General features: G+C 33.9%; 1 protein-coding gene across 5 annotated transcripts in view; it reads right to left on the bottom strand.

The window, feature by feature from the left end:
- Nucleotides 1-14,542, bottom strand: part of LRBA (LPS responsive beige-like anchor protein) — a 755,692-nt gene that overhangs the window by 572,400 nt on the left and 168,750 nt on the right. The gene's annotated exons all lie outside the window — the stretch shown is intronic.

The following is a 14,542-nucleotide window of genomic DNA, read 5'->3' as shown; positions in this document are numbered from 1 at the left end:
CCAGGTGATCGAGTTACCGCTTGAGCAACATCCCCAGTCCCAGTAAAATGATTTTAATGACAATAGATAATGTGGCATAAAGCCACAATAAGAACATAATTAGCCCATTCTTTAAAATGTATATAGAAAAAGAATTCACCCTCTACTGGTCACTATAACTTGTACCAAAAACTGAGTCTACACCCTTGGGAAGAGTGTTATACACCGAAGAATACACTGCTTCAAGTGCAGTGAAAACTCATTTCCCCAAGATTTGTCTTCAGGAGAGATTTTAAAAAATAATAATAATAATTAATTGTGCTCATTATTACAGCAGCTCTCCATATACCTACTGCTATGATTTGGATACAAGGCATCCCCTAAAAGCTTCTGTGTTAATGCAGTAATGTTCAGTGGTGAGATGATTAAATTATGAGAGCTGTAAATTAGTCAGTGGATTAATCCATTCGATGAATTACTAATTTGAATGGACTATCTGGGTGGTCACTATAGGTAGGTGGGACATGGCTGGAAGAGGTAGCTAACGGGGGAATGCCCTAGAACAGTTAATCTTCCCTGTAGCCTTCCTCCTGCTCTTTCTCTATGTTTCCCAGCTACCATAAAATGACCAGCTTTCCTCCTTCACATCCTCTGCCATTTTATTTTGTCTCGCCTTGAGCTCAGAGGAATAGAGTCATCATCCTTGTACTAAACCTCTAAACCTTGAGCCAGAATAAACTTTTCCTATAATATCCTTATTTTGGTAAAATGATTTTAATGATAATAGATAGTGTGGCATAAAATTTGTTCTTGCCAGGTATTTTGATCACAGCGATGAGAAACTAACGCACCTATGAATTACAGACCATTTTCTTACTAAGTTAAAGAATACAAATTCTTTTAAAACACAAAAAAATAAAATCCAAACCTTCCCCAAAGGTAAACCAATTGGTTGCAAATGGTCTGAAATTTCCAGTTAGTCCATCCATACATACACTCATTCTACTTGCATGTGAGTGATAACTATGTATTCAGCACTGTGAATATTTCCATATTATGCTTTGCCTTTTACCCAAGTAACTAGAAACAACTGAATAGGAAAAAAGTAAAAACTAGAGTAGTGTGAGTATAATGTCATAAGATTTATAACCTCTTTAAGAGGTTATAGCCACCATTATGTGATTTCTACTTGTGTTTCAAAGGAAATGTCCACTTCCCTATCCTCCAAACACACAAAGGAAAAAGTGCAATGCATGCAGAAAATATAAGCATAGCTATAATTTATTAAGGCTAAAATTGTTGTGTCCTATAACCTAATATTATATTTATGGCACACTGAATATTCATTCAGTAAATTTTTATTGAGCCTTAGTGTGGGAGGATGGTAGATGATAACAAAAGAAGAAAAACTGATTTTCTTAATACACAAAATTTCATAGGCCTTTTTGAATCACATAAGTAGAAGGCAAACAAAAGACTATCTAATGCACAATGCAAAAATTTCCTCCTATACATACTAACTAGACATTACCTATGATATATACATAACATTCATGCCATAATGGGACATAGCTAGAGATGAAAACATCTAGAGAATATTATCTATAAACATTTTCCTAATTAAAATATTTTCTTAGTTATAAATATTAGGGAGTGTTTTAATGTTCCAAAAAGAAATGCATGTATTTCACATTGAACAGTAAAGTGACACAATAGCAGTTTTTAAAAATCAATTTCTTTTACACCCATAATGCCACAATTACTTTGAAATTCATTTTTTATTTTAAAATATTTTTTTAGTTGAAGATAGACACAATACCTTTTATTTATTTGTTTGTTTGTTTGTTTATTATTTATTTTTATGTGGTGCTGAGGATCAACCCAGTGCCTCACACATGGCAGATGAGTATGCTAACACTGAGCCACAACCCCAGCCTCTGAAATTCATTCTTTAATTGTTCAATGACTCACATTTATTCATCAAAAATGTACTGAACATCTATAGCATGCCAGGCACTCTACGATGAACAACACATTGTTCCTGCCCTCATGGAGTTTATGTTCTAATGGAAGAGGCAGAAAATAAACAAATATGTTAGACAATGACAAGTAGTAATAAGAACTTTGAAGGGAAAAAAAGACAAAGAGTAAATGCAAAAGAAAGTCTAGGAGGCAAGGGTGTATTTTAATGGGTATTTGAGAAAAGTCTCCCTGTTATATTCAAACAAAGACAAGAATAAAAAAAGAGAGAAAGCTATGTGAAAAGGAAAGATGGAAAGGCCCTGGAGCCAAAAATACACTTGATATGTTTGAAGAACAACAATGAACCAGTAGAATGAAAAATGCAGAAGATGAGATCAGAGGAGTAGCTGTCGGCTAGACATGACTATAGAGCATCAGAGACTGTGTTAAAGATTTTGGTTTTATTTCTGAGGGAGCCACTTGAGAAAAGAGTGGAAAGAAGACACAATCTGATTTCTATCTTAAAGAAATCACTGTCTGGAAACCTGACTTTAGGGAAATTATTTCTGCACGGATACAATAGTTATCATTAAGAAAGCCAAGTTACATACTATCAACCTTACATTAATTTTGAAAACAATTTATTTTATTTTATTTTGTTATAGAATTGAGTTTAATTTTCAATAATTGCTTGCTTTAATTTTATTGAAATAAAGAGTTTTTGGAATTGAATTAAATGTATCAATAAAAATGAGTACATGCAATTTATATGTTCAGGTTAAAGAACAATATTTTTTAATCCCATGTACTTTCCACCATGTTAAAAAACAGAATATTACCAGTATCTCACAATTCCCCTAGGGGTCCTTTGCAAATTGTACTCCCTGATCTCCCCACCTCCATTAGGAGGAAATCAATGTCCCCACATTTCTATTGTTTACTACTTATTTTTTAATACTAAAACTAGCACAAATCTAGCCAGAGCAAAATTTAATACATAAATTGCCACAGCCAACTAAAGGTTCAGAAAAGCAAGAGAAGACAAGATACACCAAATCTATAAGTCATAGCAAGCCTTTAGCTTCTCTGAGAATATTCTCTGCTTATTTTTGGGAAGTCTTTAGATAAGGTCATTGGGAAATACAGAAGTAAAAAAAACCGGAACATCTGTCAGAGGTAGTATGAGTAAAGCAATGTGTATCTTGCATGAATAAGGGTTAGGAAGTAGACTATTATATATTTCCAATTCTAAGCTCACATGGTCAACCTCTACCCTGAGAAATAGGGCAAAGCAGAATATGTTTTTGAGAGGGGACATTAGGATCTTCAGATGGTACAGGTGGAAGGACAAGCAGGAATTACTCAGCACATGATCGAGACAAGAAAAGTACTCATAGCAATATGGGTCACCTTGTGTGGACAAGACTCAAAAAGAAAAGTGATAGAGGTTGCTGGCATTTGGGTGATAACAGCCAGCCCTTTTGTGTGTCTCGAATCAAGCTACTCCAGTCTGAATGGTCTAGCATCTGTTAGCCATAAAACCATCATCCAGAAATCTCCCTTTATTCTAATCCCATAGATGTCCTTCATCTGTCTTCTATGTTGTTTTTCCTTCTTCTTGTATCCCTTATTTTTTCTTTGTTTTACTCACTTTCAGTATAGTATATCCTGCAGTGCCTTCTTGAGAAATGGCACATGAACTAAGACCACAAATATCTGAAAATATCTGTATTCTATCTTCATAGTTGATATACAGAGTGAGTATAAAAATCACAGATTGGAGTCTGGCATGGTTGCGCACGCCTGTAATCCCAGTGGCTCAGGAAGCTGAAGCAGGAGGATCACAAGTTCAAAGGAAGCCTCACAACTTAGAGAGGCCCCAAGCAACTTAGCAAGACCCTGTCTTAGCATGAAAAATAAAAAGGGCTGGGGATGTGGCACAGTGGTTAAGGGTCCCTGGGTTCAATTCCTGGTATGTATGAATGAATGAATAAATAAATAAATAAATAAATCGCAGGTTGGAAAGCATTTACCTTCTGAATATGAAATACTTTCAAAATTCTCCGCTTGGTTGATTTTCAAATTTCCCTTTAATTTTCTTTAACAGTTCAAAAGCTAAATGAACAATTATCATTCTTGACTCCTTTTTTTTCCATTTTCCTTAAGGTATTTGTGACTTTAAAAGTAATAATTCCCAATTACCAGATATTCTTGTAAATTACTCAGCTAACAGACTAGTCATTAATCTTCACAATCATTTGATAGCTAATCTATAGCTGTTTGTAATGTTTGGAAAGCACTTCTACAAACTACTAGTTAAAGATACTTATGAGCTAATAACCACAACATTTCTTTTGCCATTACTTTCAACTTAATTGGCACTCAAATTTACTAAGTAGGAAAGAAAAGATGACTACAATATTAAGAAATAAACATTATTTCTTTAATGTAACATGTTTAACCTATTAAATTTAGACTTTACGAAATGGTAGGCAATGTTTAGCAAGTGATTTATTTTCAAACAAATGCATCTTTTTCATTGTATAATATTTTTGAATGGCAATATCAGATAAATATAATATCTTAGTTTCTAACTCTTAGGTTATCAATGTTTTCTACAGTTGATAAATGAGATATAACTTTAAAAAGAGCTAAATCATTCCATATGAGATACCAGTGGGCAGAGGTCACAATGATTACAACCACACCTGAGATCTTTTATAGACTGATGCTACAGCTTGCAACAACAATAGTATAAGGTAACAGATGTAATATAGCAAAATCAAATTATAAATACTTACTGATCTATTTTTATACAAAGCACCTGGATTACTAATCTAGACACTCCAGACTCAAAGATAAATACTGCCCAAATGGATCTCTCCTGGGAGATAAAAACATACTGCTATAAAATATGAAGTCTCACCATATTAAATACCCCAAGAAAACTACCAGGAATTATGACAACAACATTGCAGGTTCAATAACATAGGAAAACTATCCCATAAGGAAATCAAGTGATATACACAATAATCATTATACATTATTCAGGCCGTGAACTTCAAAAAAGTTTTAATAGGTTATATTCGCATGGTTCAAAGATAAAATAGTATATAACATAAAAGTTTCCCTCCCACCACTGATCTCACCTGCAAATATCCTGCCAATAATGAGGCAATTAATTAGCCAATAATATATATCCTTCAAAGGTATTTTTGCAATACACACAGATATAAAGTCTTATTTCATGACTTATTTTATTCATATATACCACTATGTACAATGTTTTTCATTTAATTTTTCTTGGTAAACTGTTTCAAGATAGTATTAATTTGCAGTCTCCTTACTAGAGTCAGCAAGCATACTTTTTTCACATTTAAGGTAATTTTGAGTTAGTCTTCTGTGAGATGTTTAATCAGATACATTTTTCCATTGTATTGTCTTTTCTTACTAATTTCTAGTTAAGAATACTAGCTTTACTCTGGGTCTAAGCAGTTTTATCTGAATCTCTCATTTGCCTTTGACTTTGCTTAGGAATTGCATTTGCTTTTTGGCAACAGAAGTGTTTGTTTTTATTTAATTGACAGGGCTTAGAACATACTGCTATAAAACATGAAGCCTCACCATATTAAATATTTTGAGCTGAGAATTTTGAAAAATGGTAGGTGCAGGAATTTCCCTGCCCTTCATTCTTGAAACAAGTCATAAAATGATCCAGCAGAGAGATTCTCTCCCTGATACCAGGAGGAAAGAAATAACCATGTTTCTGAAAACAAGGAGACAAAGAAAGGCCTCTCAATGAGTAGGTCTGGCAATGAGAATCAGTCTGGCTAAGCTTCCCAGATTCTTATTTTCCTAGCTCACACTTCTTTAACCTGTCACAATTATTCCACAACTCTCTACTCTCCACTCTCCACCTCACCTAAAATAAAACAGCAAGCTTAATGATTTCTTTAGGTCTTCATTTTCTTATGAGGAATTTAAAATTGTTACATGTTTGTATTATTAATCATTTTTCAATCTAATTTCCTGGGACATAGTCAATGGACCTACGATGGCTAAAAGGAAAAGATTTCTTTTTTCTATATTTACACCATCAAAGTTGCAGTTTTTACTCCAAAGTTCACCATTTTTAGTAAGCAACCATAATAAATGTAGAAACAAATTTCTTTCTTTCAGAAAACGTTTTTAAGCAACACTTCCTTATGAATACCAAGTGAGAATGTAATTTAAATAGAAGCCTTCCAACCACTTAGTATTTTCCTAATCTCTATAAATCTGATACTACACATGGAAATATTCCAGAATTTATTTGAAAGTAAAAATAAACTCTGCCCTCAAATTTCCTTAAAGTACCAGAATTCTATATAGTCAGTAATTGTTCCCCAGCTCCACAACATGATTAAAAACATACTGGGGCTGGGGCTTAGTGGTAGAGTGCCCGCCTAGCATCCTGGGTTCAATCCTAAGCACCACATAAAAATAAATAAAAGTATTGTGTCCAACTACAACTAAAAAAACATATTAAAAAAAAAAAACGCACACCAATATGCTCATTTTTGTAAGCAATTCTAGATATATCTTTCTTTAAATTCCTAAGCATCTGTCATTATTGACAACTTAATCTTAAGAGAAACACTAAAAGATTAAGGTATTATCCTCATATAGACAAAGCTAAGAAGAATAATGACATAAAATAATATTGTAAATAACTTACTAATTTCTTGTTTTAATAAAAGTCATTCTGATCAATTTCATTTCCTTAATAACAGTCTAAACAGGTACTCTTTTTAAAAATTTTTTTTAGTTGTAGGTGGACATGATACCTTTATTTAGTTTATTTATTTTATGTGGTACTGAGAATCAAAACTCAGGGCTTCACATATGCCACAATCCGAGCCCTAAACAGGTTCTCTTATGCAAATCTAGAAGATAAACTAGAACATATTTTTAGAGAGCAATTTAGCAATATCTATTAAAACATAAAGACTACTGAAAATTCCACTTTTAGGAAATTAATCCCACAAAATAAGGGATATGTATATAGTAACAGGGTCATTATTATTGAACAATAAGAGAAAGTTAAAGTTTAATGTATACGCAATGCATTATATTATAAAACAATAGAGTTTTCAAGCATCACTTCTACCAGTTTTTCCAAATAAAGTTTTGGCAAATGGCAGATTATGAAAAGTCACCTTGAGTTATTCATACAATCACTCCTTCTTACAATGATGTGGTCTAACAGCATTCAGATGTAACATCAAAGCTGAAGCTTTTGCTTCTAACTTTATTTTCCCATAATATATACACCAAATAATATGGAGCCATTAAAATACATGTAAGAATTTCATTAAATAAGATTGCAAAATAGCATAAAGTCAATGACACTTTCATAAGAAAACAATTACATGTATATTTGTATATATGTATATAGAACAGAAGACTGGAATGTCTTCCCAAAATATAAAGTCATACACAGATATCTGGTAATGAGGTATATTTTTTTGTTTTTGTATATGCATTTATATTGGATTCTAAATTTCCTGTAATGTGCATCTATTTTTAAATTTTTTAAAAGATAATAAATGTTATTTGATTTAAAACTTTTAACTTGCTCTATCTTACCAGGCAATGCCTCCACCATGTTATGATGCAGCACAGATACAGAACACATTCCAGCACCAAGCTCTTGACTTCCCGGCCTCTAGAACCATGGCCTAAATATACTTTTATTCTTTATTAATGTCCCACACTCTGGTATTTGGTTATGGCAACAGAAAACAGACTACAATCATGAGGATACTAGGCAAGATTAAGACCTCAGTCTCTAAGAGAGAGATATAAAATACTGGTACCAAGGACATACAGTTGTCTTCAGTTCCAAAACTGTACTACCTGCATACTGCATGAAGCAGCTGGGAACAAGTTACTTCATCATTCTGTTCCTCCGTTTTTTCCCAGTTACAAAATAAAGGCTCTGAGTTTCACATAGATAGAAAATTATTCTAAGTCAGAGAAGAAAACCATGGAAAGTGAAAGTATTAAGTCAAAGTTTTTTTGTTTTTGTTTTTGTTTTTGAGTATGTCTATGTTACTGGGGATTGAAACCAGGGGTACTCTACCACTGAACTACATACCCAGCCCATTTTACTTTTTATTTTGTATGAGACAAGATCAAGCTAAGTTGCCAAAGCCGGTCTTAAACTTGCAATCACTCTGCCACAGCCTCCCAAGTCACTGGGATTATAGGCATGTGCCACTGTTATTAAGATTTGCAGCTCAAATGTTTATGAAAATGATAATATAATCATGTGTGTGGAAGTGGGGGAAAGACAGAGAGAGAGATATTGGGGGTGGAAGCCCAGTGTCATGAATGCTAGGCTAATGCTCTACCACTGAGCTACACCCCCAGATTTAATCAGCCTTATACAAGTATGATCAGGCTTTGCATTTATAGCATTCTTAGAGCATTCTAAACCAAAAGGTTCGATCTTTTTGTCTTACTTATGGATCTCCAGGATCCTCCCAAATATGTCACTGGATATACTTTTCTGGTTGCCTGGATCAGGAACATCATACTCTACTCCGAATATAGGCCACTGTCATCTTGTCTTCCTTGAGGAGTAACTGCAAAATGAGGCAGCATGCCATGTGAGGCAAGCCTTTAAGCTTCTCAGATGAATATGGCTATATTAGTGCCAAGGACTGTTATGCAATAAGATCTACCTACGGATGTGACAGTAATCTGGCTGTAACAACTGTCACCCCATGATCGCCAGCATTGATTGGGCTGCCCTGGCTGGCTATGCAGGGGTCCCCTTCCTCCCTCACCACTCCATGTGCATCCTACCCAAAGCTGCATCCTAGGTCAAAGAGGACAACCTTCCCTGACAGAGGAGAACTGTTCTTGGTTCAAGGGTATAGGAGTAGCTGTACTCCACTGCTAGAATCTCCAAACAAGCTCTGAAGACCTAGCTACACCTTTTCTTGATGCCAGCACTTCACAACAAAGACCACCTGTCAAACTAACATGTCACTGTGTTTTATAAAAAAAAAAAAAAAAATGATCACTTCTATGTGTGAATTCTCCATTAATCTCACAGAATCTCATTTTTGGTATTAGGTATTTGGGGAAGTGAGGAAAAAAATCTTTTAGAAAATGAACAAGTGATAATTATGATGAAAAGAATGAATGGAAATGTGGGCTGAGGTTGTGGATCAGTGGTAGAGTGCTTGACTAGCACGTGTGAAGCACTGGGTTCGATCCTCAGCACCACATAGAAATAAATAAAATAAATGTATTGTGTCCATCAACAAGTAAAAAATATTTTTAAAAATGGACGGAACTGTTTTTATAGAATACACACACACACAAAGTCACCCACTGATTGCCAGCATTTTAACCCATATCCAGCTAAAATACTACTACAATTACAACTGGTTCATAACTGCCAAGTAAGAAGCAGCCTACCCATCTTCCCCACACCAGAGCAGTTACTCTGTCCTGGGCTCCCTTCTAGACCGTGAAGGCAACTGTATTTTACTCATGTTCCAATCATTAGCAAGATATTGAATCTAGAACATAACAGGTGTTCAATAAACACGGAAGGAAGGAAGGAAGGAAGGAAGGAAGGGAGGGAGGGAGGGAGGGAGGGAGGGGATGAATATATAGGTAGATGGATAGAATATGTATGTGCCCTCATTCTACATGAATGACTAGGCAGGCCAAGAGATAATTATTTAAAAAAAAAAAAACACTAAAATAAAACCACAGCAAAATTGAAACCTTTGCTCTGCAAAGACCCTGTTGGAATGAAAAGACAATGACTAGGAAAAAATATTTGCAAATCATATATTTGACAAAGGGCTAGTATCTGGCCTATGTAAAGAACTGTCAAACCTCAAAAGTAATAAGCAAACAATCTAATTAGAAAATGGGCAAAAGACACAATTGTAGTAGTATTTTAGCTGTTCATATTTATGAACAGATAATTTCACAACAGAGGATATATAGGTGGCAAATTAGCATGTGAAAAGATGTTCAATGTTATTAATTATTAGATAAATGCAAATTAAAACCACAATGAAGGGCTGGTTATAACTCAGTGATAGAATGCTTACCTAGCATGCATGAGGGTTAAACACCTGTACCAAAAAACAGAACAAAACAACAACAAACCACAATGAGATATTAACACCCAGCTATGGCGAAAAGAAAAAAAAAAAAAAGACCCAATGCTGATGAAGATGTGGAGCAACTGAATCACACAATCCTAGTGGGAAGGAATATTGATATAGCCACTCTGGAAAATAGTTTGATAATTCCTTTTATATGACCCAGCACTAAGATTCTTGAGCATTTATCTCAAATTAAAACTTATTTTCACACAGAAACTTCTGCACAAATGTTAACAACAGCTTTATCTATAATAGCCAAAGACTAGAAACTACCCAAATGTCCTTCAGTAGGTGAGTGGTTAAACAAATATTGGTACATTCACATTATGAAACACTACTCAGCAATAAAAAGGAATGAACTATTCATACATGCAAGGACATGGAATGATCTTCAAAAAAAAGCATATTTGGGGGATTTAGTCTCAAAAAGATACGTATTATATGGTTCTATTTATGTAACATTCATTGAATAATATAATTCTAGAGATAGAAAACAGCTTAGTGTGACCAGGGGTTAGGAACTGGGGAAGAAAGTGGGTGTAGCTAAAAAAGATAACCTGAGTGAGCCTTGTGTTAATAGCAAAATTAATTACCTTGATGTGATGAAATTAAATATCTTGATGTGATGGAAGCTACATATGATAAAAATGTACAGACATACACACACACACACACACACACACATTGGGTTCATGTAAAATTAGTGAAATATCTGTGGACTGTACCAATGTCAGTTTCCTGGTTGTGTGTGTGTTTGTGATATTAGGGATGGAACCCAGAGCAGTGGCGCATGTTAAGCAGGCACTCTATCACTGCGCTACATCCCCAGCCCTTCTTGGTTTTGATATGTACTATGGTTATTTCAAAATCAAAAGGTTCTTAAAAAAAAAGAAGAAGATGAAGAAGAAGATAGAAAGAAAAGAATACTTGAGCAATTAAATATAAAATGCTAGCAATCCATGAAGTATGGAAATTTTACAACTTTTGAAATTTCTTAAAATAGGTAGCTTTTAATCTTATCATACAACCACCATAAGAACACATATACAAATATATGTATATACATATACACACACACACACACACACACACACACACACACCAGTTACAACTTGTGATTTTTAAAAATGTTAAGAAATCACCTGAAACTTTTTTAAAACTAGATTCTACATGCTTTTACCTAAACAGCACTTTCTTCTGTAAAGTGACAGAATTTATACTTAAATCATTTTATCAGATTGTGAAAAGACTTAAAATCTTAAAATAATTTAACTAAGATAATTAAGTACTTCACCCAAATTCATCATTTTGGGGGAGATCTATTTCAGAATACATTTTTAATTCAAGAGTGGTATTATTATTTTATCTCATAGACCCATTCTACTTTATGGCAATATAGGTTCAGACAAAATACAGAATCAAAAGATTTTAATTTCATTTGTTCAGAAAAAGGATGTTTTTGGACAAGTCTCATATTTCAAAATAGTTTGAACAACTTACTTAAATGTTAATCAAAGAGTAGAAGCATTTGGCATCCTAACTAAAGACAGTATTATTTAACAGTATTATAGTGCTTACCTTGAGTACTTAAAACAAAGAAAAGATTTTTTTAAAAAAGGTTACTAGGTGCATATCTGAAACCCTGAGACCATAGAAGCCAGTATAGCGCAGTTACACTAGAAGAGCCTATTACTGCTTATAAACCCTAGTTCAGCTGTTGGAGGAGCTGCATACAGTGACAAACAGCTTCCCTGCTACAAAGGTGGCAGGAAATCTATCAAACTGGACAATAAAATTGCAATTGAGTTTCTTTGGCTTTTTATAGCAGCTGCATGTATCCTGATGTAACTCTGCAAAAGCTATCCAATTCTGCAACATTAGTTATTTACACACCAGTTCTTTATCAACAACCCTGTTATAAATTTGTGATATTGAGATTCAAAATTACTACAAAAAGAAAAAGTAAGTATCACTTCAATACTGTATATATGAAAGCATTTTAAATGTTTCAGAATGACTATTTTTAAAGAGCGAAAATTTGGTTCAAATTCAGTAGAATTTTATTTTTTTTAATTCTTTAATTCTTTTATTCTTTTTTTATTTTTTTATTATTTTTTATTTTTATTTTTTATTGGTTGTTCACAACATTACAAAGCTCTTGACATAACATGCTATAAATTGTTTACCAACTTACAAACTTATTCCAGTTCTGCCCAAATTTTATTAAATATTGATGTGAAAAGACTTAAGTTTCCATTTTATTTTAAAAATAAATGTCAAAGGGCTGTGGCTGTAGCTCAGTGGCAGAGCACTTGCCTAGCATGTGTGAGGCACTGGGGTCGATCCTCAGTACCACACAGAAATAAACAAATAAAATAAAGGCATTCTGTCCATCTACAACCACTACCAAATTTTTTTTTAAATACATGTCAAGACCTGAAATTCCAAAACAATAAACATAGCAGTATTCAAATAAATTACTTCAGATAAACCTTATGAAAGAGAAAAAAAGCCTTCTTATCATTGAAGAAAATCCACACAAACGAATAAAACTAAAAGACATGTACCAAAAACTAAATTTAAAAGTGAAAACTACAGGGCTAGGGTTGTAGCTGAGTGGTAGAGCACTTGCCTAGCACATGTGAGACCCTGGGTTCAATCTTCAGCACCACATAAAAAAATAAATGAATTTAAAAAGCTATGAAAAAAAAAGTTACCTCATTAAAAAAAAGTGGAAAACTACAAGAACCAACTTAAAACTTTTCCTTTGCCATCCTGGCATTTAAGTAATACTTTAGTATTTGTTTTTTAAAGTATACTTTTATAGAAAAAAAAGTGATGGATTAAGTTTTATTCTTTTTCATTTTATAACTGTAATCCTAAAACTTGAGTCAGGGATTGATTCTTATGTGAAAGTAGATACAAGAGACCTCTCTTTAAAGCAACTATTTTCTTTGCAAAGACATTAAGATTCATTCAAAACCATAAGCCATTGAAGTAAAGAAAAATATAAACTGGACACACACAGACACACACACACACACACACACACACACAAATGTAAAGACCACTTTGGGTTTTTTCTGTATAAGTTGGTTCTAAAAAACTGATCTCACATACTACATAAGAATAATAAATATTCCTTTAACATTTTCTGCATTGAATATGTGCTCTTAAAAAGACAAAACCAATTTTTTGTTATAACAAAAACAATGTACTAAGAGGTTTATAAACCGAGGTCCACATTCAATTCATTTAGAATCTTCCTGTCTCTGTGATGCCTTCTAATAAGCACAATATATTACATCATCAGCTTAGTATAAAGGTAGGAAGAAGAAAACTTTATGAAAGTTTAAAAAAATCCTATATACTCAGAGGAGTGATCAAAATTTAAATTCCAGAAGAGGTTATTTAACTTAATTAATGTATTTATTGTTGAGACAAGATCTCTCAAGTCTTACCCAGGCTGGTCTCAAACACATAATCCTCATGCCTCAGCCTCCCAAGTAGCTGGAACTATAGGCACATGCCACTACTCCTGGCCTAGACTTTGTAACAAATATAGATTTTCACCAGACAAGGTGATACACATCTATAATCCCAGCTAATCAAGAGCCTGAAGCAGGAGGATCACAACTTCAAGGGCAGCCCAGGCAATTTAGCAAGACCCTAACTCAAAATAAAATAAAAAGGGCTGGGGATAAAACTCAGTGGTACAACACTTGCCTAGAAAACACAAGACCTGGGTTCAAGTCCCAGCACAGGGAATAAAATAGATTTCAATCTTTCATAGTTACTCAAAAGTACTCAAATGGAAGATAGGAAGGACAAAGGCGGGGGAAGAGTCAGGAATAAAAGGAACCATCCTACAAGATTAAGATTTTAAGATGGAGCCCAGGAGACCAGAATAAAATGTATATCCCAAATTACTCTGAAGAGGTGATGCTCAAATCATACTGGGAATGGCTGCAGCATGGATACTTTAATGGACAGCTACTGCAGCTAATTCATAGATCCCTAATAAGAGAAGACTGTGGCACTAGGATCACACAAAAAGTGGCACTAGGATCACATAAAGAGTGGCACATGACAGCTGAACCAAATAGCACTAAACAATGATGGTGCAGTTCTTCCTTCTTCCTACAAATGTTTAATGTGCAACTGCCAAGAACTTGGCACTATACACAGTTCTCTGGGAGATATAAAGTATCACCCATAGAAGTATATGAAAGTATGGGAGATATAAAATATCTCCCATAGAAGCTATAAAAGGATAAAAAAAAAAAAACGGGGCTGGAGTTGTAGCTCAGTGGTAGAGTGCTTGCCTAGCATGTGTGAGGCACTGGATTCAATTCTCAGCCCCATATAAAAATAAATAAATAAATAAATAAGTAAATAAGTAAATAAATAAAAGAAAAGTA

The sequence above is a fragment of the Spermophilus citellus genome (genome assembly GCF_964194105.1).
Source record: "Spermophilus citellus genome assembly, chromosome: 8".
Classification (NCBI taxonomy): Eukaryota; Metazoa; Chordata; class Mammalia; order Rodentia; family Sciuridae; genus Spermophilus; species Spermophilus citellus.
Note: the sequence above shows the minus strand (reverse complement) of the source record. Positions and strands in the feature narration are given on the sequence as shown.